This window comes from Glandiceps talaboti, chromosome 21 (assembly GCF_964340395.1).
Source record: "Glandiceps talaboti chromosome 21, keGlaTala1.1, whole genome shotgun sequence".
Classification (NCBI taxonomy): Eukaryota; Metazoa; Hemichordata; class Enteropneusta; family Spengelidae; genus Glandiceps; species Glandiceps talaboti.
The window spans coordinates 1,545,277-1,565,382 of NC_135569.1; the positions used below are offsets into that span (position 1 = coordinate 1,545,277).

A 20,106-nucleotide genomic window follows, 5' to 3' on the forward strand; every position below is an offset into this window, starting at 1 on the left:
CGCGTGGACACTAATGGTAATTCTGACCACAGCCTTCTCCATTTTAAATAACTTTTTTTTTAACTCTATAACACAGTGTTAGAACTCTGCGTAGGTGTACATGCATGTATTTAGATCAGTGACTATCTATGTGTATAAATTTACGTTGCACGATTCCAATCGAATCACACGCAGTTAAATTGTGATATTGGATACACCGTAAGGCAATTTGTGCTAAGAACTTCCCAATTTCAGATATGGACAGTTTTAGAGTAAGTGAAATTGAAGAACATCTCAATTTCAGTTATAAATTTTCAACCGTAATAAGCGTAATGTAATAATGTCATTTGATACGATACGAAGTAATTTGCGCGAAGAAACATCTACATTTCAGATAAAGAACGTCAGTATGGAGTTTAGAGTACGTGAAATTGAAGTGTACACTCTCGTAACGCGTGGGTATACTAATAAGTGAGACTGGATTAAGAAGAGTGGGGACACCATGGGATCATCAGAGTTAAAAGTCAAGTCTATGTGTTCTCTGAGATGTTTGATCTGAGTTTGAATATATCTGAGCAGCCCCATAACGCTTAGCAAGTACTGTTTAAACTTATTAACGTCTAAAATGTATGTTTACACAATAATTAACCAATCTTTCAAACTTCATAAAACTTGCCTCATATAATGTTACACACACATTTTGGAATAAATTAAATCTTCAACTAAAACCCTCTATCTAAAAGTGATATAGACTTAATACATAATCTGTGTTCTATGTCTAGCTCCCACATTCTATATTATGTATATGTTGTAATATACTATAGATATGTACGTAGGCCAAAGACATCTACCGGAACACTCCTTTATACATTTCTTTTCGCATTACATGTATGTGCAGAGTATAAAGTTCAATGTGTTCACGCCAAGATTATCTTAGAAAAGCCCTATTTTCATCAATATTTTTGTAAATATCATCGACGATATCTCTTGGATGTGAAGACTTCTTTTAATCTATGGACATACATAGCAGACGAGGACGATGCAGAGATGTTCAAAGAATGGACACGTGTAACAGTTACAACGTTGCCAATCTGACCCAATAATATAAAATAATGTATAGGTGTATAGTATTTAAATATCGATGATCATAATTTTTTCATGGTGCAGTATTGTTTTTGAAAAAATAACAGTTGCTTTTCTTTGGAAATGGTGTTTTTTCCATCTGGACTCCCTGAGAGTGCAGTTGGAGTGCTCAGTGACAATGGTGCTCATTCCTTCAAGAGCCGTGTCGTGTGCATAAACATCTTTCAGCACCCTGAAGTAACAGAAGATACTCTAACATACTCCTAAGCTGCTGTGAATCACTGCTTTGGCTCATGAGGTTTACTTATATAGTGCTTTGCTGCCTATATCTGTGCATGACCTGGTCATTTCTTATAAGCTATTGTTCACTTTAGCATTTTATTTTAAAAAATGTGATTATGGAATTTTTTAAAAAGAATTACATGATTGTATGAACTTATAATTAGGTTGTGTCATTTTGTCCTTACAGCTCTACATTTATATATAAATCATATTTAATAAGTTACGCAGCAGTGTTCAAAATTTCTATAAAGGCAATTACAATATCTCAGTATGGTATACAGGGAACCTTAGTAACATATATTTGAATGCTGGTAACTTATGCACCATATTTGACATATCTTAAAATTGTCTACATATACCAGTATGATATTTTGTAACATCTGAAATTTTTTAACAATGCGATACATTGAATTGGTTGTACCATTCATGCCCACACTATACCATATACAATAACCACCTCAAATTATTTATTATGAAACACTGTTACGGCATAAGTTGATCAGGGAGATACGATGCCTGCCGCGCTATCACTCAGCACTCGCGCACTTGGGGCTGAACGACACCACATCTATCTTGCAGTCTCTGTATAAATGAATGTACACGACAACACAAAATTGCAAATATGAGTAAGACACTCTGATACAACATGAATAGTAGGAACATAAAGTGTTTTCTTTTGTTTCATCACAGTCGACAAAGTGTAGTGTCTTATGAAACAGTAAAAACATCTCAACTACGCGAATTGAAAAAGGCGACTTTTCATTGCCTTTAATAGTCAGAAGACACAATAAAATCATACTTTAGCTTCATCACTGTCGACAAAGTGTCCATGTGTTACCAAAACAGTTCTACATACTATTTCGACAAAGTCTAAATTATAAACCAAACGGATGAAAAACGTGACTTTTCATTGTCTTAGCTAAAATAAGTAAGACAGATCATTAATTTTACCAATCGTGCCCAGAATTGAGGTTGTAAACCTATTAAAATGTACTGCTCTATCAGTTTGACATTCGGTAGCTATTACATTCTTATATAATTACTGCCCGAATGAATCTATCTCAACGGTTTGCTTCGTTTATATTATTCCAGACAGTCATAAAACTATTTGCAAGCAATTGCTCTCTAGGTATTAACCACTAACCTACCTTGAACTACTCTGGCATATAAATAAGCAATCTCCCATGCCCTCCATTTCCGTTCAATGAAGTTATTTGCAAATCATGTTATCGCAAACGCACATCCCTTTCTACAGAGAAAAATACAAGTTTCTCGGCACATCGTAATTTACAATTTTCGATGTAAGGCCTCTCTGAAGAGTTCCGACATTTCTATATTTAGTTGTTACTCATACCGGTTTAGTAATCGCGTTCGTGCTTGGCATTCAAATCTGCTTCATTCTGTGAATCCCATTTAATATTGTCATTCGCAAAGCATTCCCCGAAGCCCATCGAGTCATGGTTACACTGAATGGTAGCCTCATTTGTATTTTAACTATTCTATATGTCTCCCAAATGAGTCGTAAATCATTGTCTAATGATATTGAGATGTAAAGCACAGGGTCCTCTTTTTTAGTTAGTATGCGAAACCCTGATCGTGTGTTTAAAAATTGCCAGGTAAAGAGGCCGAGTGGATCCAGGTCTATGTTATTTAAGTAGTATCAGTGGAATATCGGGAATGCTGAACGATGTTTTGGTTGAAGAAGATGGAGTTTTTCTGTTTCTCCGCTTTCTTTCTTCGTGAATAACATTTTGTGTTTACCAATCCTAGACTAGCTGTTGAAATGAAGTATTTAAAGAATTTTACTAAGACAATACATAACAAATGTTATGAACGCGTCATTGCTTATTTCATATCATTGATGAAAAGATGTAATTTTGTGTTTTTTAAAGGGGGAATGAAGCAGTGATTTACTCTTAAAAGTTTCCGATAGAACGAAAATGAAAACATTTTAGCTCATGTGTTTATATGTGGAGAATATATATACTGTTCACGGTTCCAAGAATCAATAGAGCAGTAAAATATAGTAACTTTGGATCGGTAAATCAGAAACGAATGCGAGGTTTCGATCCGTTTTCTACGGATCTTGAGCACGCAATGATTCCACAATGTGTCTTGGGATAGCATCATAGTGATCGTCAGAGAACAGGTCTAGTAAAAATATAAAGTAAAGGAAACCGTCTACATTTCATTAGACAAAGGTTACCCATCATGAAAAGAGACCAAGGGTACCAACTACGTACCATCAACTTGCAATCATATTAATCTGCCAGTTTCCGATAGACTTTAATGCTGAATAATGAAATCATTGCATGATCAAGATCTGTAGCAGACAGATCGAAACGTCACATTCGTTTCCAATTTCGAATAACTATAAAATTATTTCACTGTCCTGTTTCTATGTGTCTAAGACGAGCTGAGGGCATTTATTCTTTTAAAATACAATTTGGAATTTAAATCCGCTTAACCGAAGGCATGAAGATTTTATCATAACTTCATTATTGTATTTCAGAAAGAATGTTGAATCTATTCATGCAGGAGGAATGCGTCAGTAAGTTTGGAGCCTAAACACACGATCAAAAGATTACTTCATATGTTAGATGACTCAATGCATCTAACTACATCATCTCTGAGTCAAGACCTGATATCGAAGCCCGTTTACATAAATGTTTTGAGGTTTTGCAGTTTACCTTCGTTGCAACTCTACATTTCGAGTAACCGGGACCAATTTAGCCTCCAGCGTCAGTCTGTATGCACTCGCACATCATCTATTTCTAGAAAACCTTGCTTCTGACAGTAGGCATATCCATGAAATCAAATATCAATTTTGTTTGCATAATGTTATTATTGTGACAATAATGAAATGAGACAGACCCAACAAGGGCATGGTACGCGATACTAACGAAGTATCAAGATTTCCATTCTGCTGTAGTCATTGAAATATTGCAAGTAATATAATTATTCTCTTGAGCCTGAGACTATTTCTCGAGGTGCCCATTTAGAATCTTATTCCTTACAATCTAAATGATCTTCCCTATTACAGAATATGTAGATATACTAGTCTAAATGGCGTACGTATATTTGAAGCACGTTTTTATTCAGGAGTGATAGCTACGTAAGTCGACACCTGGTATTGTGTAATAGGTTGTATTGTTATTTAGTTTCAATTCAATTCAATTCAATTCAATTCAATTCAATTAACTGTATCCCAAACGGGCGATTCGGTCGGTGGACATAACATCTACACATAAAAACAATACCTCAAATCAAAAACAAACAAGATAAAAGATTACGGGACATCAAAACACAATTCGCACTACAAAAAGAGATATTTCTTATAATGCTCTTCAAAATAATATAACATTGATTTAAGGTAGAATGCACTCCAGGGACCAACTTAATTCTCTGAAAATAAAAGTTTACAAAATCTCTCCAAAAGTTGCCATACAAAAAGCCTGCTTCTGATACTTTTGAAGTAATTAAGAAAGTCTTATTTTAAAGGAAACTGGTATTCTTGTCTGTTACATTGAATTTAATACAGTATTCGGTGGCCATCAACTTGGCTTTATTTTATCATTGTTACTTCTTTATCAAAATGTGTACGGTGATTGTTTTCTTGATTTCAGCAAAGAATGACTTTGGGAGTAGTTTCATTTCCTTTTATTTTCCATGCGTATTAATAAGAGTTTTCTGTATGGAAGAAGTAATCATGGAATCAATATGAATCTACTGATTTGAAGCGATACATAGCTCAGTACACTATTCATTCGCAAGGCTGTCTGATATTATGATATATAATACTCGATATTATACGAGTAATTAATTACTGGCTTAAAAAGGAGGCAAGATTTCAACCCGTCGATCATAATGAAACTTTATCTACAAAGGCGTAAAATTTACTTCGGGTAATAGCAAGCAGCAATTCGTTTCAGTGGCATATATATGTGTGTGTGTGTGCAGTGAAGGTTATAAAGTTCGCACTTAAAGAAGCCAAACAATTTAATAGACTTTTTATGTTCAATATATACCCTATAAAATTCTAATTCCAACATGCCAAATTGTAATAGTTATAAATGGATCTACATGTAGGTACAAATATACTGTAAAGAGAGATTGATAATTTATATCGTATTAGGCCCACTTTAACACGTTTAATATGTCAACTATCGGATAACAAGATAAGCCACACAAGCTGCTGATTAAATGAGCTAAATCTCTGGTTTCTAGATAATGAAAGGGTTTAGATTACAGACTTTTATTGTTTCTATGCGATAACATTCTTCAATACTAATGAGCAGTCTCATATTTCTTTTACATTTACATTGGACTCTGTTTCAGTTGTCGTTAGTGTTTTAAAATACCATATATTTATTCTACTACTTATTTCAGTTGAGAGTAATTGCTGTATAGTGTGTACGCTACCGAATTACATAACTTTGCTATTGTATGTATCTTGTTGCTTAGCGTAATATACATTTCGAAGTTACATACCACCCGCCTAGCCATCCTCCTTAACCCCTCGCTCGCCCAGTCGTTCACACAGTCAACTACTCACTCACTCTCTGGCCACCTCACTTACTTATTCGTCCATGTGTTTGACTATGCAAAATGTTCGATTATTAACCCTAGGAAATTCGAATTATTATGCACGTCATGTGTGAAATGTTTCATATAACCTTTATACTGATGTCTCATTTACTAGTCTTCAATGTTGAAATACGTGGCAAGTTATTCCAGGCACGGAATAGGATAGATAGGTAAAGTGGCAAATCTGTTGCGCATGATATGTGATTTTTGATGAGATCATTCTTATAGCAGATGTTTAATAAAACCAAAAATAACATTGAAATATTATGTTGCTATAGCACTGTTATCTTTAATTGTTGTAAATCACTAATAGACAATTCTCTGTTTCTATTGTGTTACTGATCTTCTTAAGATTTTGATTCTAAGTGTTAATACCTAGAGAGCAATGCAAGTATTCAAAATTTGCTGAAAACAAAACAGTTAAATATAGAGTTAAAGTACCATTAAAATGCAAATAGAGAAGACTATAAAGTGCACAAATAAACAAATACCAACAACCACAGCCATGTAAAGATGGTTTTGAGCCGGGTCTAAAGGCTACACTTTGTACTGTATTTAATAACGTTTTTTGGGGCTTATTACAAAGATACCACTCTTTTCATGAACTTCAAGAATGGAAAGTTTTACATTTTGTATTCGGAAACTTTTCTTTAGTTATCAATTTCAAAAACTATCCCCATTTCTTAATATTATATGTACATTTAATTGACTTTTTCTAACCGCAAAATGAAACTCTGCACTCAGAATATTTTGCAAGTATTTTTTGTATGCCATCAAATCTGGTGATTTCTAAACGTCGATATATATATAATGCTTAGCAACAGGATAGATACAAAATTAATGCAACAATAAAGTTATTTAAAGGTACATTGTGTATCTTGACTGCGCCATGTGTTCTCCTGTCTGCTACGGATACGACGATAAGGGACCGAAAACTCCAAGACAATATACTCATTGATATTTTGCACTGAACCTCAAAGAAACCCCTTTTAGATCAAAACAAAAAGATCAATGGCTACGAAAGAAGATATTTGATTTTACGAAAGTGAGGAAAATGTATTTGGAATATAAGCGCGATATTAAAATGGTGCATTAACTGTGCGAAACGGGAAAATGTTTTACAATTGACAATTTCCTGTTTTAGAATCGTAATTTTGATATAGTCATTTTCTTGAACTTTTCATGTAACTGTCTCCTTATTTTGTGGTGCATTTTATTTCCAGAATGAGGCCAAGTCTGTATTGGTTGGATCTGTTTAATGAGCAACAGCATGCAAATAAAATATTGGCGAAAGTACACTCGGACTAGAAACTGCCTTTTAGTTGTAATACATATGTATACCGACACTTTGCCAGTCGTGTATCCATTTACCAGTGCAGTAATCACACTTAAACATGTTTCTTGTTATTAAACATAATTAGCCCTAGGCTAGATCAAGTATAATTAACCCCAAATCTTAAACGTATCTTTTGATGTGTACCACCATAGCATTGCCAGGCATTAACCGTTGTAATATCACCAACAATCACCCTTCCACAAGTTAAATCCTATAGCTACCTAATATTGAACACAGTCACTTTACCACCGGCCCTATGTAAACAAGGAAAAACATTTTGCAAAGTAGATAACTTATCAATCCAAATGCATATAATATGCCGTTTTAATATTTCTGTCTTGACGCACACGTGAATGTTATACTATGTACAAGCCAAGGCCAAGTTATTGTCTTTTATCCTAATCAAAGAAATCAACAACTTTAATGGAGTTATAACAGATGTATATATTTTCCTCCGTTTCCTTGCAAATATTCTGCATGTAGTCTGTTGGAAAATTATAAAATTACTAATATCCTAAAAAAAATCATGGATATCTGACCCAATGAAAATGGGTTTTCAGAAATTCATCAGTGGCAATTCTACCCTTCAAAAAGATCAAAAATAGTTTGTTTTACAACATTCTGTACACCTTTGAGATTTGTCTCACTTCAAGAAGCTTATGTCCAGGAGTACACTATACAAGAAAATCGTACTCCATAATAGAGCATCGATTCCCATCATAGCTGAAAGAGGAATACGTGAGAACCACGCTCCTTTGAAGATCCAAATATACTACACACTTTGTATGTGTCTTTTAAGTTACAAGGTCTTCCGAGAGTTTACTCCTCGATTGAGGTAAAATAGTTTCAATTAAGTCGTTTTTCATAGAGGTAGAAATAGGCATGAATTGAAAGTACGAATGTGAAATGATAGCATGTAAAGTCGAATAAACGAATGAAACTCAATTGAATTACAAGGAAATGGATGGTCTTAAACATTTTTGTACAGGGGTTTAATAGTCGTACGAAAATGGAGGGACAGTGTCAATGAATATAAAAGTATCGTTCTCTGCAGATTGAAAGCATACATTTTTTCATATTTTCATATTAAATAATTTCAATATGAAATAATAATACATTGATTGGATTATAGTGACTTTAAACACGATTTATTAATATCTGAATGAGCAGATATATAAATAGATAGATGTGTCAATCCTCTTGGAACGGAAATCTCATATAAAATACATATAGTTGATCGTCAAATATACGGGTTGGGTCTCCTTATGGTTAGGAGGATGTCTATTTACAACACAAACCATTAAATTGTATGGAAGTTGTGTTAATTATTAGGTTATTAAATAAATATTTGATGATTGTAATAAAACGGTCACGACTTTGTTACAGATATATAGACTGCAGAATAAGTGGTATTAAGAGCTGAAAGACACGTCCGTAAACATTCGACAAAGTGTTAACGTTTATAACATATGGTTTGTTCTGTTTTGTTCTGTATTTATTATATTAGACTTTTACTAATAGTATTGTTCACGGTGTTATTTGCAATGGCAAGATTTCTACTTCATTTAGACGTTGGGAATTATATCGTCCAGCAAATTCTAATTAAAAGCTTCTAACAATGGAAATGTATGTTGCTGTGTATCGTCCTGCGTTTACGTTTATGTGTATTTCACCTTTACATTTCAAGCATTTATTCAAGTATGGTAATAAAATGAAAGCCATATTCTAAAACAAATTTATAAAGCCTCTTATGGCATGACGAACATCTTAGAAGTAACATATAGCTGCTACATTGATCGTCTAGCCCGACAGATAGTCATACTCAGGCATTTTTTTCATTGTGTATGATTGCTATACAGTTATAGGTTAGAAGGCTAAGGCTGTATCTTGAATTCATATCACTTGAAAAAATAAACTTTAAATAAAGATTCATTTTGTAGGTAAAAAGACAACATTTTTAGACATGACACGGACAAACCCTATCTCTATACGTTCTCCTAGACATGTGGCACCAGTGTGGGTTTTATATAGGGCTCATGTTACCGTTCTATAGATACCTGGCTAAAAAAGGTGAACGGTTTGCATGTATATTACATATTGCATTGTAAAAGGTCACTCGCTTTAAATTAGTCATAGCTATTTCTTTTCGACTAAATTTTTCAGCATTTCGCTACTAAAATATGAAAATAAACAAATGCATATTTCTAGCTGCCTGTCATAATTGATACACAATTATTAATCAATTTTTATCAATGTAACGTATGTCCATCATTACTTATTTATTACATGAACTGTGAAATACTAGTAAGTCGTTTTATAATACGAATAAATCTTTTGCTTCAAATTATGAACATTTAAATGTATCTTCCTTATTGTTAACTCAATAACGAGCGTACTGCTGAAAGGCCAATTAAAAATGACAATGTGTATATAGAAGGTCTACAAATTATTTTAAAGCAATTTAAAAAAAAGGATTCTACTGTACTACATCATAATTTTGTTATCGCTACATTAATATTCATTGTAAACGCCTCGTTGCATTTGCTGTAGCCTTCACTACATCATCACCGACAAATCGTGATGTTAGATTGAAATGGGGGCGTGTGTAGTTTAGTTCAGTGAATTTCGTAACGTATCACTTAAGAATAAGTCTATAATAACAGCTGGTAGCCTAGCTATCGTTTGAAATCTACTGAAATTATCTCTGTGAGTATCATCCACACATGATTTAGGCATGATTTGCAACACTGTTCTTGTTGTTATGTCTACCTACTTTTGCTAGAGGACGCACTGCAAGTGACAAATTGGACAACAGGGTAAGTTATAGCTTGTCAAAGCAGTGTGTGTTCATTTTATTGTCTCTGAAGCATTCATCAGTAAAATGATACTTTTAAATTTAGGAGCTAAATGAGCCGTGGTCTTGTCTAATATACCTAGAAGTGAAATTTGCAAACATGGCGTAAATATTAACGCTCTTGTATAAACGTATAGGCTTTCAAACTGGAAAATGATAAATACTTAGAAATCAACGCCACACCACGCCAAACACATGACCTCTACAATTGCTGTATTTTACTGTAATCTGAAAATTGAAATCCTGTCATTCTCATCACTGTGTATTAGTGCTTTTAATAGACGTTTCCAACGTATAATTAGACGTTATAACCCTGTATTTTTCTTCCTTAAGCCAAGGAAAATATGAGTGACCGAAGGGGCCTTTGTCACTACTCATCTAGCGACTCGTAGTGACACCCCTTAGGTCACCAGTATATTCCGGCTGAATGAAGAAAAATATTGCAGAATAACATAATTATACCAGCACCAGTAGTATCAAAGAAAATAGGGGAAAGTAATGGCAATTTTGAACGTTTTGACTCTTATTTCGAACACAGCAGAACCAGTGATATAGACACGCATTGCCGTGACATAAACGCGCGTTGTCGTAATGTAGAACGACCAGCGTATATATTACATATTTTTTTGTTCAACCTGGTTCCTACATTGTATGGTTACATATTATTGAATTATCGTGAGTGAATTACTAGTAGTCTCATAGCATGAATCGTCACAGAACGATTAGCGACAGATACGACAAACAAAATTTAGTAATAATATTAATATGTATTTGAATCAACATAGATACATGTAAGTTTGCAGTTTGAACAGCGAGTATGTGGAATTATGCATCACATCAAATACGTTAATCTTAAGCTTAAAGTACAGTACAATACAGTATAACATAAATTAATATTAGTATTTTAAATCACGTATCTACTTTTGTGCTAAAATGTATCATTATATATTTATGTTATGCCAGTTTACCATCTCTAGTTGAAAAAAGGAAGGGTGGAAAAAAATCCAACATGGCTTAAAGCTTATTCATTCTATACAGTATATTGTCACTATTGTACATCATATACTGTTTCTTTCTCGTTTTTAAAACCTAAAATTTAGGTTGACTACTGGACAGTATAATGCATATATATATATATATATATATATATATATATATATATATATATATATATATATATATATATATATATATATATATATATATATATATATATATATATATATATATATATATATATACATATAGACACATACACAATTCCGGAGTCAATTCAATATATAATTATATTGCAAATAATGCTCCCTAATCTAACGCCTAATTCAGGAACGTTTGTGGCAGGAAAACCTAACACGTATACCCCCTGGTGTTTCCTTTTCTTTGCTTTCCTGTCTGTCTTTTATAGCCAATACCTTTACTATGCATTGATTGAACGACTTTGATACATTTGCACTTTTGATACGCTAAAGCACTTGTCGTACGCTTGACAATCGAGCACAGATCGAAAATGAAACATGTGGGTGCTTATTTCATTACGGTAAATTTTAGCAAAAAAGAAATTTGCCAAGATTACGGATACTACATACACAGGAGGACAGAACGAGGTAAATGTCCTATTAAAGACTAAAATGCCATATAACATTATATAATTTACCAAGGGACAATGTATAGGGTGAAAAGAAGCAAAATACCGCTTTTAATATATTTGACAGTGTCTAGACATGTCTACACTTGAATGGCATTATTTCGGTGTGCTCCTACGTTGTATAATTGGGCGATTGTTATATCGTATAATTGAGAATGCTTGTATTGTGTCACGTGGTTTGTCTATCTTTTGTGTTTGTTGCAGGTTTTGTCTATCTTTTGTGTTGCAGATTTCTTTAAATAACATATATACTCGGTGGTAAACAATTAATTTTAGGCAAAGACATTAAACACGTGTGATTAAATTCAATTGGTAAAAGTGTAAGCTAACTCACAAGTCAGAATTCATTAATGGTAGTTTGCGCCTCGGAAACAAATATCTTAAACAAAACATAAATCATTCTAGATGACACTACGTATGTCAAATATATATATATATATATATATATATATATATATATATATATATATATATATATATATATATATATATATATATATATATATATATATATATATATATATATATATACACACACACACATATACACACACACACACACAATGAAATATCTCAGTGTTTAAGAAAAAAAAAATATTTGTTTCCGAACTTCAGAAAATTGGGTATATGGGTTGGGATTTTATTTCAATACTCATGTGATAGTTTGATGAGATGTAAACGAAGATAATAAAGACAATTATACATACATGAATAAATTCAAATCACAGTCTGAAAGACCTTGTTTGTCTAGAAAGATATTAAAAAGATAACGAAAGAACAATGACAAGAAAATTTACACTGAAATAGAGTGTAAATATTCAGCATTTAACCTTTCAGAGTGTATGTTTAAGGTAGGCGGCTTAGGGTCCTGCTACCGGAGATACACAATTTTAGTTTTATTTGGTCTTATCACAGATCACTGAATTTCTATGCTATCATCAGTTTATCAGTAACCAGGACATCAATCCCAGACATCACTATTACAAAGTAATACCCTGTCAGTCCATATTGCCTCATCATTCAACCATACATTTTACATGTTCTGCTTGCTTACCCATTGTATAATCCCCTAATCGGGTTTACCCATTTATGGTCAGGAATACACATACAGTATGTACGTTATTACAACTTTTTTCTCTATTTACATGTGTTGTGTTCGTGACTTCATGTTGTAGTTAGTACGCCAATCATTATATTGATTAAATATGATTGTAAAGTTACCGCTATAAAGATGCTCTATAGAAATATTTGTATGTGCGCTCTTTATATTCGATATCTCAGAGTCTGTACTTGTCCGTAATGCTGGATAATGATATAAGGTTTACCAATCAACCATTGTATGAGATATCATATGCCTGACAAATTACAGCTCAAGTTGATCAACCGGCAGTATATGTATACTGGGTAATTGTAATGTCTTAATGTATCTACTGTCGCGTATATAAGGGTCAATAACCTAACCAATTATAAAGTCATGTAATCAGACATGATGCAGTAATCATTATGTATGTCCTGTATTAATCACCTTTGTTGATTAAGTATCACGAGGAGTTCCAACTATCTACAGACACACCTAATATAATAATTGCTCAATCGGTATAAAGCTAGAATGCGCCTCAAGGAACAATTTAAGATAAGTCCAACCTTTGTCATATGACAGCCTGTCAAGAAAAACTGGTGGTTCATCACCTTATTTTTTTTTTAAATCAACCTTTAACCTTGTTTTTCCAAAGAGTTAATACAGCACCATATTAGATTCTAAGATGGCTCAATTTTTATATCATTTTGAAATTTGTATACAGTGACGCTTATTTTTTCTTGATTTAAACTAACAATGGGTTGGATATTTCTTGATCACGTAACAGCATCAGTTCAAGGGTTTTTATTCCAAAGTGTACATTAGGTTGATTAGCACAACCTGAGTTTATAAACTTTGCCACGTTATTGTAAATACTTTAAACATAAAATCCATTTCATGGTGTAGAGTTCTCAACAGATGTTAATTTCATCAATCACTAGTGTTACAGTAGTATAAAGTCATATATTTGAAATAAAAATAATTTTAACAAAGACATTCGTTTAGTACATGTATTCAGTTTTTGCTGAATATATGAAAGGTGCCTTCCTCACACGAATTGTATTTTCATTAAATGTCTTGTGATAGGATACACCGTACAGTACGACAGTGGGATAGATTGTGGTGGTTTGAGGGATAGCACTGTCAATATTGCCTTAAACGAAAACATCAAAAGTAGTGAGGCTTTTAAGAGGTATATGTCATTTGTGGTGATACAATTTCGACAAAGAAAATTGTAAAATTTTCTTGTCGTTAATATTTGATACGCTAAGAGGTCGACATCCAATGGTTGCATGTGAACATGTCGAATGTTCCGTTCAAAACACAAACTGTACGTAGTGTATATGTTTCATTTTCACACGTTTGTTGAAATTGTATTTATTACTGTACCTAATGACATATGTGATAATGAGTTTATATCCGACCGGATAAATCAACGACACACATCTCATTAAGTCTAAGGAAATGGAATAGAATGTAAATCGAACTCAGTCATAGACAATATTTAAACACAGAGCATCCTGTTGGTTTAGGTGAGGCTCTCGGGTTGCTACAAAATCGTTGCTTGGTTATTATTATATTAAGATACATATTTGGGATTTTACTTCTCCAAATGTGAAATCGATAAATTAAATATCCATTTTGTGAGGAACTTGGGTTTGAGGTAACCATTCAGGGTCATTCGGTATGTATTGAGTGTTCAGATTTGAACAGGGAACTGTGAGATGATGGTGTGAATGTCGTCACTTGAGTAGCTTTCAAAGAAACTATGTCTGGTTTAATGGACCGTAAGTGTACGTGAACAGAGGACGTTCACGACATTTCGTTGGTTTGTAGGGCTGAACAGTGCATTAAACTGGGCGTTTCTACTTGAGAGGCCTTTGTTACCAATCTATTACATCGTCACTACTTTTCCTCGAATGTCTACTGTAAGCACGCTAGAGTTTATCGCACTTTTCTATCGTGTGAAGAGATAGATCACATATCTTCTTTAAAATATTAATGATGATGTACTAGATTGCCCCAATGCTCTACCAACCTGTATTTGAAAGGTCAGCTTTTAGAAGCCATTTTCGTTCAAACATATGTTGCATGTCTTCGTCATTTGCTTTTCCTTTGTTAGTTTTATTTCTTCTGTAATATTATAAACATATATTGATTTGTAGTAGACTCTAATACTCGTTGCTATAGCAAATGTTCATGGAATGTAGTTCACGGATGCTGCACCACCCGGAAGTGGAAATGTATATCATGGAACAGTATATCGGTTCTCTTACCATGTTCAAAATGAACTTGAACTAAATGCCAACATCATAAGAGATTGGCAACTGCAGTCATTGCTATAAGACCTCAACTTGATTAACTTCCGTTTTGACGTTAGTCATTGCCAGTCAGGGAATTCAAGGTTAAGTTTAACCAGTGAAAACATGGAAAATGGAGTAATGTCAAGGATAATGTGTCACCAAGGGATATAAATAAAGCGTCACTTGAAGTTAATGCATCGATATCACTCTTGACTTTTTATACTCTGTGATGGGTAACATTAATGAGTGGCTTTCTAACGTTTACAGAGTATGCTGCTTATCATTTTCTTTTCAGGCTAATGCCGCTTTTGAAGTTACTATTATACCGTATATACAAATGTGTATGTATGTATGTATGTATGTATGTATGTATGTATGTATGTATGTATGCATGCATGCGTGCATGCATGTGTGTATGTATGTATGTATGTATGTATGTATGTATGTATGTATGTATGTATGTATAAGTACATATAAAAAATATGTACTTGCGTATGTGTCTCTACGTATGTGTCTCTACGTATGTGTCTCTACGTATGTGCCTCTACGTATGTGCCTCTACGTATGTGCCTCTACGTATGTGCCTCTACGTATGTGTCTCTACGTATGTGTCTCTACGTATGTGTCTCTACGTATGTGCTCACCGCCTACAAGTTGAAATTTAAATTGATTTATACGCAAATGTATATTAGAGTGCAATCACACTTTCTGCATTGAAGTGTGACTATTTTAATCGAACCTTATAAAAAAAAAAACCTTGATAATATCTTTCACTGTCGATTAAAAATGACAAAGAAACACGTCAGGTAGATACTATAATGATGGAGTTCCATAGACAATATGACAGTCAAAGTATGTCATTATATCATCAACAATAATTCATTGATTCAATGTGACAATTTATAATTTTCAGAAAGTGTCTGGTGGAATAATTATATCTAGTATCGCTATTATTCATTGCTAACTGTCTCATTCATGCCTATCGTCACTTTCAACACCCACGTGACCTGTGGTCATATAACCCCATGTATTCAACACCACATCAAACCCTATCAAACGAAACAGCCCATATCATTAACTGTGAAACATCCTAATAAGCTTTTAGAATGGACCTTATTTCAGGGCTTTAACAAAACTAGTTTAAATGTATTTTTATAATTGTAAAAAACATCAAACTAAAACAGCAACAAGAACAGCAGCAGCAGTAACAACAACAACAACAAAAACAACAGCGATAACGATGATAACAACAACAACAACAACAACAATAACAACAACGACGACGACGACGACGACGACGACAATGACGATAGATTATTGAGTTCAACGTATTCTCCCATGTGTTGTACTTATATAGAGACATATAGGTCTTAATTGTTACTATGAGTTGAAGGCGAGTATTTACAAAAACCCGTGTGGCACTTGTCTATTTTCAGAATGAAGAAAGATACGATACGATACGATACGATTTCTTTTATTACCTGACCGACTCCCATCGACACGAAAAATAACATTACCACGTAAATACATAAGAAGCAAAACGATCAGATCGGATACAGGAGTCAGTAAATAGCTATACTAATCGTGTAAGAAAGATATTAGAAAATATTACAAATATACTTGCGCAAGATACCTGCGCAAGATCCCTACAATCGTTTTGACTCCGGGCATCACAGAAACAAATGACGTATTCGCCGAATGTCGTGCATGACGTTGAACGAGCAGGGTATAAATCATTTATAATTTGTTCGAATGTGTACAATTGGCTTGCGAGTAGCATAATGTTATACTGAATGTATCAGCATATCTTTGGCAAGATTTGGCAAGTTGGAGGCTTTCTATCTGGTGATATAAATCTAAAATTATTTGCATTTTGAAAGAATAGGGACGAACCACTGAAAAAAATTATTAACACGGAACTAGCAAATTACTGTATGAATCTAAACTAACCAAATTGTGAATAGAATGCTTCTGTTGAAAGGCATTGAAGCAACGACGAAATTTTGCTGCTATTCAAACTGTTTAATCAACTTGCTGGGAAAGTAATTGATACCAGCTATACTCTAAGTTAGAATCATTTTCTATCCTGTTATTTACACGAGGCAAAACGGAGATTACAACTCAATGTCAATACTGCTCGGAGGATAGTTCCTTGTCCCCGGAGGCTAGAAAAGATTAGAGCAGGCTAACTACTCAATTTATATGGGTCAAAAATACATCGATACAACAACGTCTCATTTGTTGCCGGCACGGAATACGCACTCATACTAATCTGGTTCAACGAAGACAAAAATGAGTAAGCTCGAAAAAGTCGAACAAATTAATTGCTTGAACAGAACTCTGAAGCTGTGAAATGCAAGGAGTGTTCAGCAAGCTTTTAAAGGTTTTCATTTTTTGGCAGTGAGAGGAATACTATTATATACATGTTGTAAAGACTAAATATCTCACTTCAAATTTGTCTCAATCAATACAAGGCTAATATTCTAAGCAGAAATTTCCCTGCTACCTCCAGTATTACTTCATATGGGTTTTCTCTACTACGTACGCTCTGGGAATTGAGTGAATTGTAGTGTACTGAGCCATTTTCAATATTTTCTATCACAACTAACCACGTGTCCTTGTTACAGTGTTTTATTTAAACCCTTCTTGCTCTCTAAGAATGGCAGACCACATCGTATATTGGTTAATAAACTGTTGTAATATCGTTGTATCTTTTTATAATGATTGATACTGCTCTTTTCCAATGCATATATTCTAAATCATGGATTCTGTACCGTAAATCCGAGTTCAGATTTACAATGTATGATGTTCTCAAACTCTCTTGAGAGACTTTCAACTAAAAACATGTCTGCTATGGACAGGATATGCAATCCACGCTACAATAGATAGACTGATTGCTATGCTGGGATATTATGAAATATACAAGTTTCACTGGATTCATATGGGATTAGTTTTGAATGCAATTTGTAGAGCATAGAATGTTCTGTGGGCAAATCTCTCTGTACTACGCTGCTGGAATGTTAGTGCAATTGCATCCCCAGTGAATTGATGAATTCACGGCGCCGTTCTTAGTAACAGCTATAGAGAAACTGAACTCATGGGTTGAATGGCATTTACGCTCCCTTACAGTGATGTAATTTTTTTAAAAACATATATCCACAACACAATGTTATTAGTATTGTAAAAATATGGACATTGATGTATGAGGGTCAGATGGTGGGTGGGTTACATCAATCTGACGGCGCAAACGGCCATATGAGGGGGGGGGGGGTGATACAACTGATAATGTAGTAAATACCAAATAAATATTTACTACATTATCGGCTAGAAATTTGACTAGGTTATCGCGTAAGTGATGCATTATCGGTTGACTTGAAACATTATCCATACATTTTTGCTATATTAGAAGGTTGATGTTATACGTTATCCATTGCTTTTTACATTGCAACAAGGTTGCAATTTCTTTATTATATACAGCGTGACTATGGATGAATAATGTACACTGAAATGCATACAGATTTTTTCAAAATGGGGATCCACACAGTTAGATTATCAAATTTGAGAGCATGTAGGAAAAATCAAATATTTAACTAGGATCTATGTTTACATGTTACTATCTATGTGAAATTAAATAATGTGGCGTTGATCAACTGAAATATTATGATTTTACAAACAAAAAACTACTTTGAATGTAGTTTGTTCGTATCAATGTAAATATTAATGCTACTGGTGTGGCCCATTGTATGAGACAAACACCAGACGTGTGTAATAACTTGATGCATTACATTCTATCAATATTAAATGTCTACGAACACATTCAACAATTCTTTGGTATGGTTGCAATGCTTGCGATAAATAGGTGATTATAATAAGGGCAATGTCATCATTGTTCATTGTTCAGATCATCTAGTTCAACTATTTATCAAAGTAATGAGTGTTAATTAGCATTGGACGACGTGGCTAGAAAACTGAATTTTCATCAAATCAAGTCTTAGTGACTTTTAAAGCCACGACGAGAGAAATTCTCATTCGGGTTATAACTTGGAATACTTTGCATATTTCTGTCACCCTGAAAGAGGATTAGCTTGGATCAAGGTTGTCAATATACGAAATCCCGGAAATCAGATCTTAAATAAGACTTTGTGTACTAATCAATCTCTTCGGGTTTTTTTCAGATTGAATGGTTAATACTGTTAGATTTCATCGACGGTATGATAGTGTTCCTCATCGTACTTGTGTCGATTTCGTTTACTCTGGTTGACTCGATGAACTGCCCTGAACACTGCACGTGTGTAGACGAGTCTCCGCTAGGAGTCAATTGTTCAGAAAACGATAGGGAGATAACAACTATTAAGGGAGATCACAACTACAGTGTCACCGAACAACCAGAGGAGGGAGACCAGCGTCAACAATCGCCTATGGGACCATATGTGCCGGCGTTGAAAACAACAAAGAGTTATACGGATTTATCTGACATTATCTCTGAAAATGTGTACCACAGTCAAACAGTTGAGGATAAGGTCAATCAAGATATCAACATCAAAATCAACATAACGAAAGTAACATCATTGACTGTTTCTTTTGAATGGTTAGTTGTTAATCAGAATCCAGATGTCGCCATGGTAATGAAAGACATTGAAGCTTTTGAACTTTTATACCACATTGCTGGAAGCGAAAATGTAAAAACGGAAATGATTTTGCCAGAATCGTTAGGTGATCAAAGGACAGGTAAGGAAAAGCCGGAAACGTTTACTCAAAAATTTCACAAATACACCATTGAAGATCTGCATCCACGATCAAAGTTTGTCATTTGCCTGACAGCTGTAACAAAGTCTGGAACATCTTCGAAGAAGTACTGCACAACTGCATGTACAGAACGAAGAGATATAGTGACAATTGCGGATGGTGAAATAGACTTGAAAATTCAAATCGGCGTTGCCCTTGGATGCATATTTGGAG

The 20,106-nt window shown here is 34.0% G+C and overlaps 1 long non-coding RNA gene across 1 annotated transcript in view; it reads left to right on the forward strand.

The window, feature by feature from the left end:
• Positions 1-19,426, forward strand: part of LOC144451144 (uncharacterized) — a 52,600-nt gene extending 33,174 nt beyond the window's left edge. Inside the window, exon 3 of the long non-coding RNA XR_013482283.1 lies at positions 19,323-19,426. This is a non-coding gene — a long non-coding RNA (uncharacterized LOC144451144). The remainder of the gene's footprint in view (positions 1-19,322) is intronic.
• The last annotated feature ends 680 nt before the right edge of the window (positions 19,427-20,106 follow it).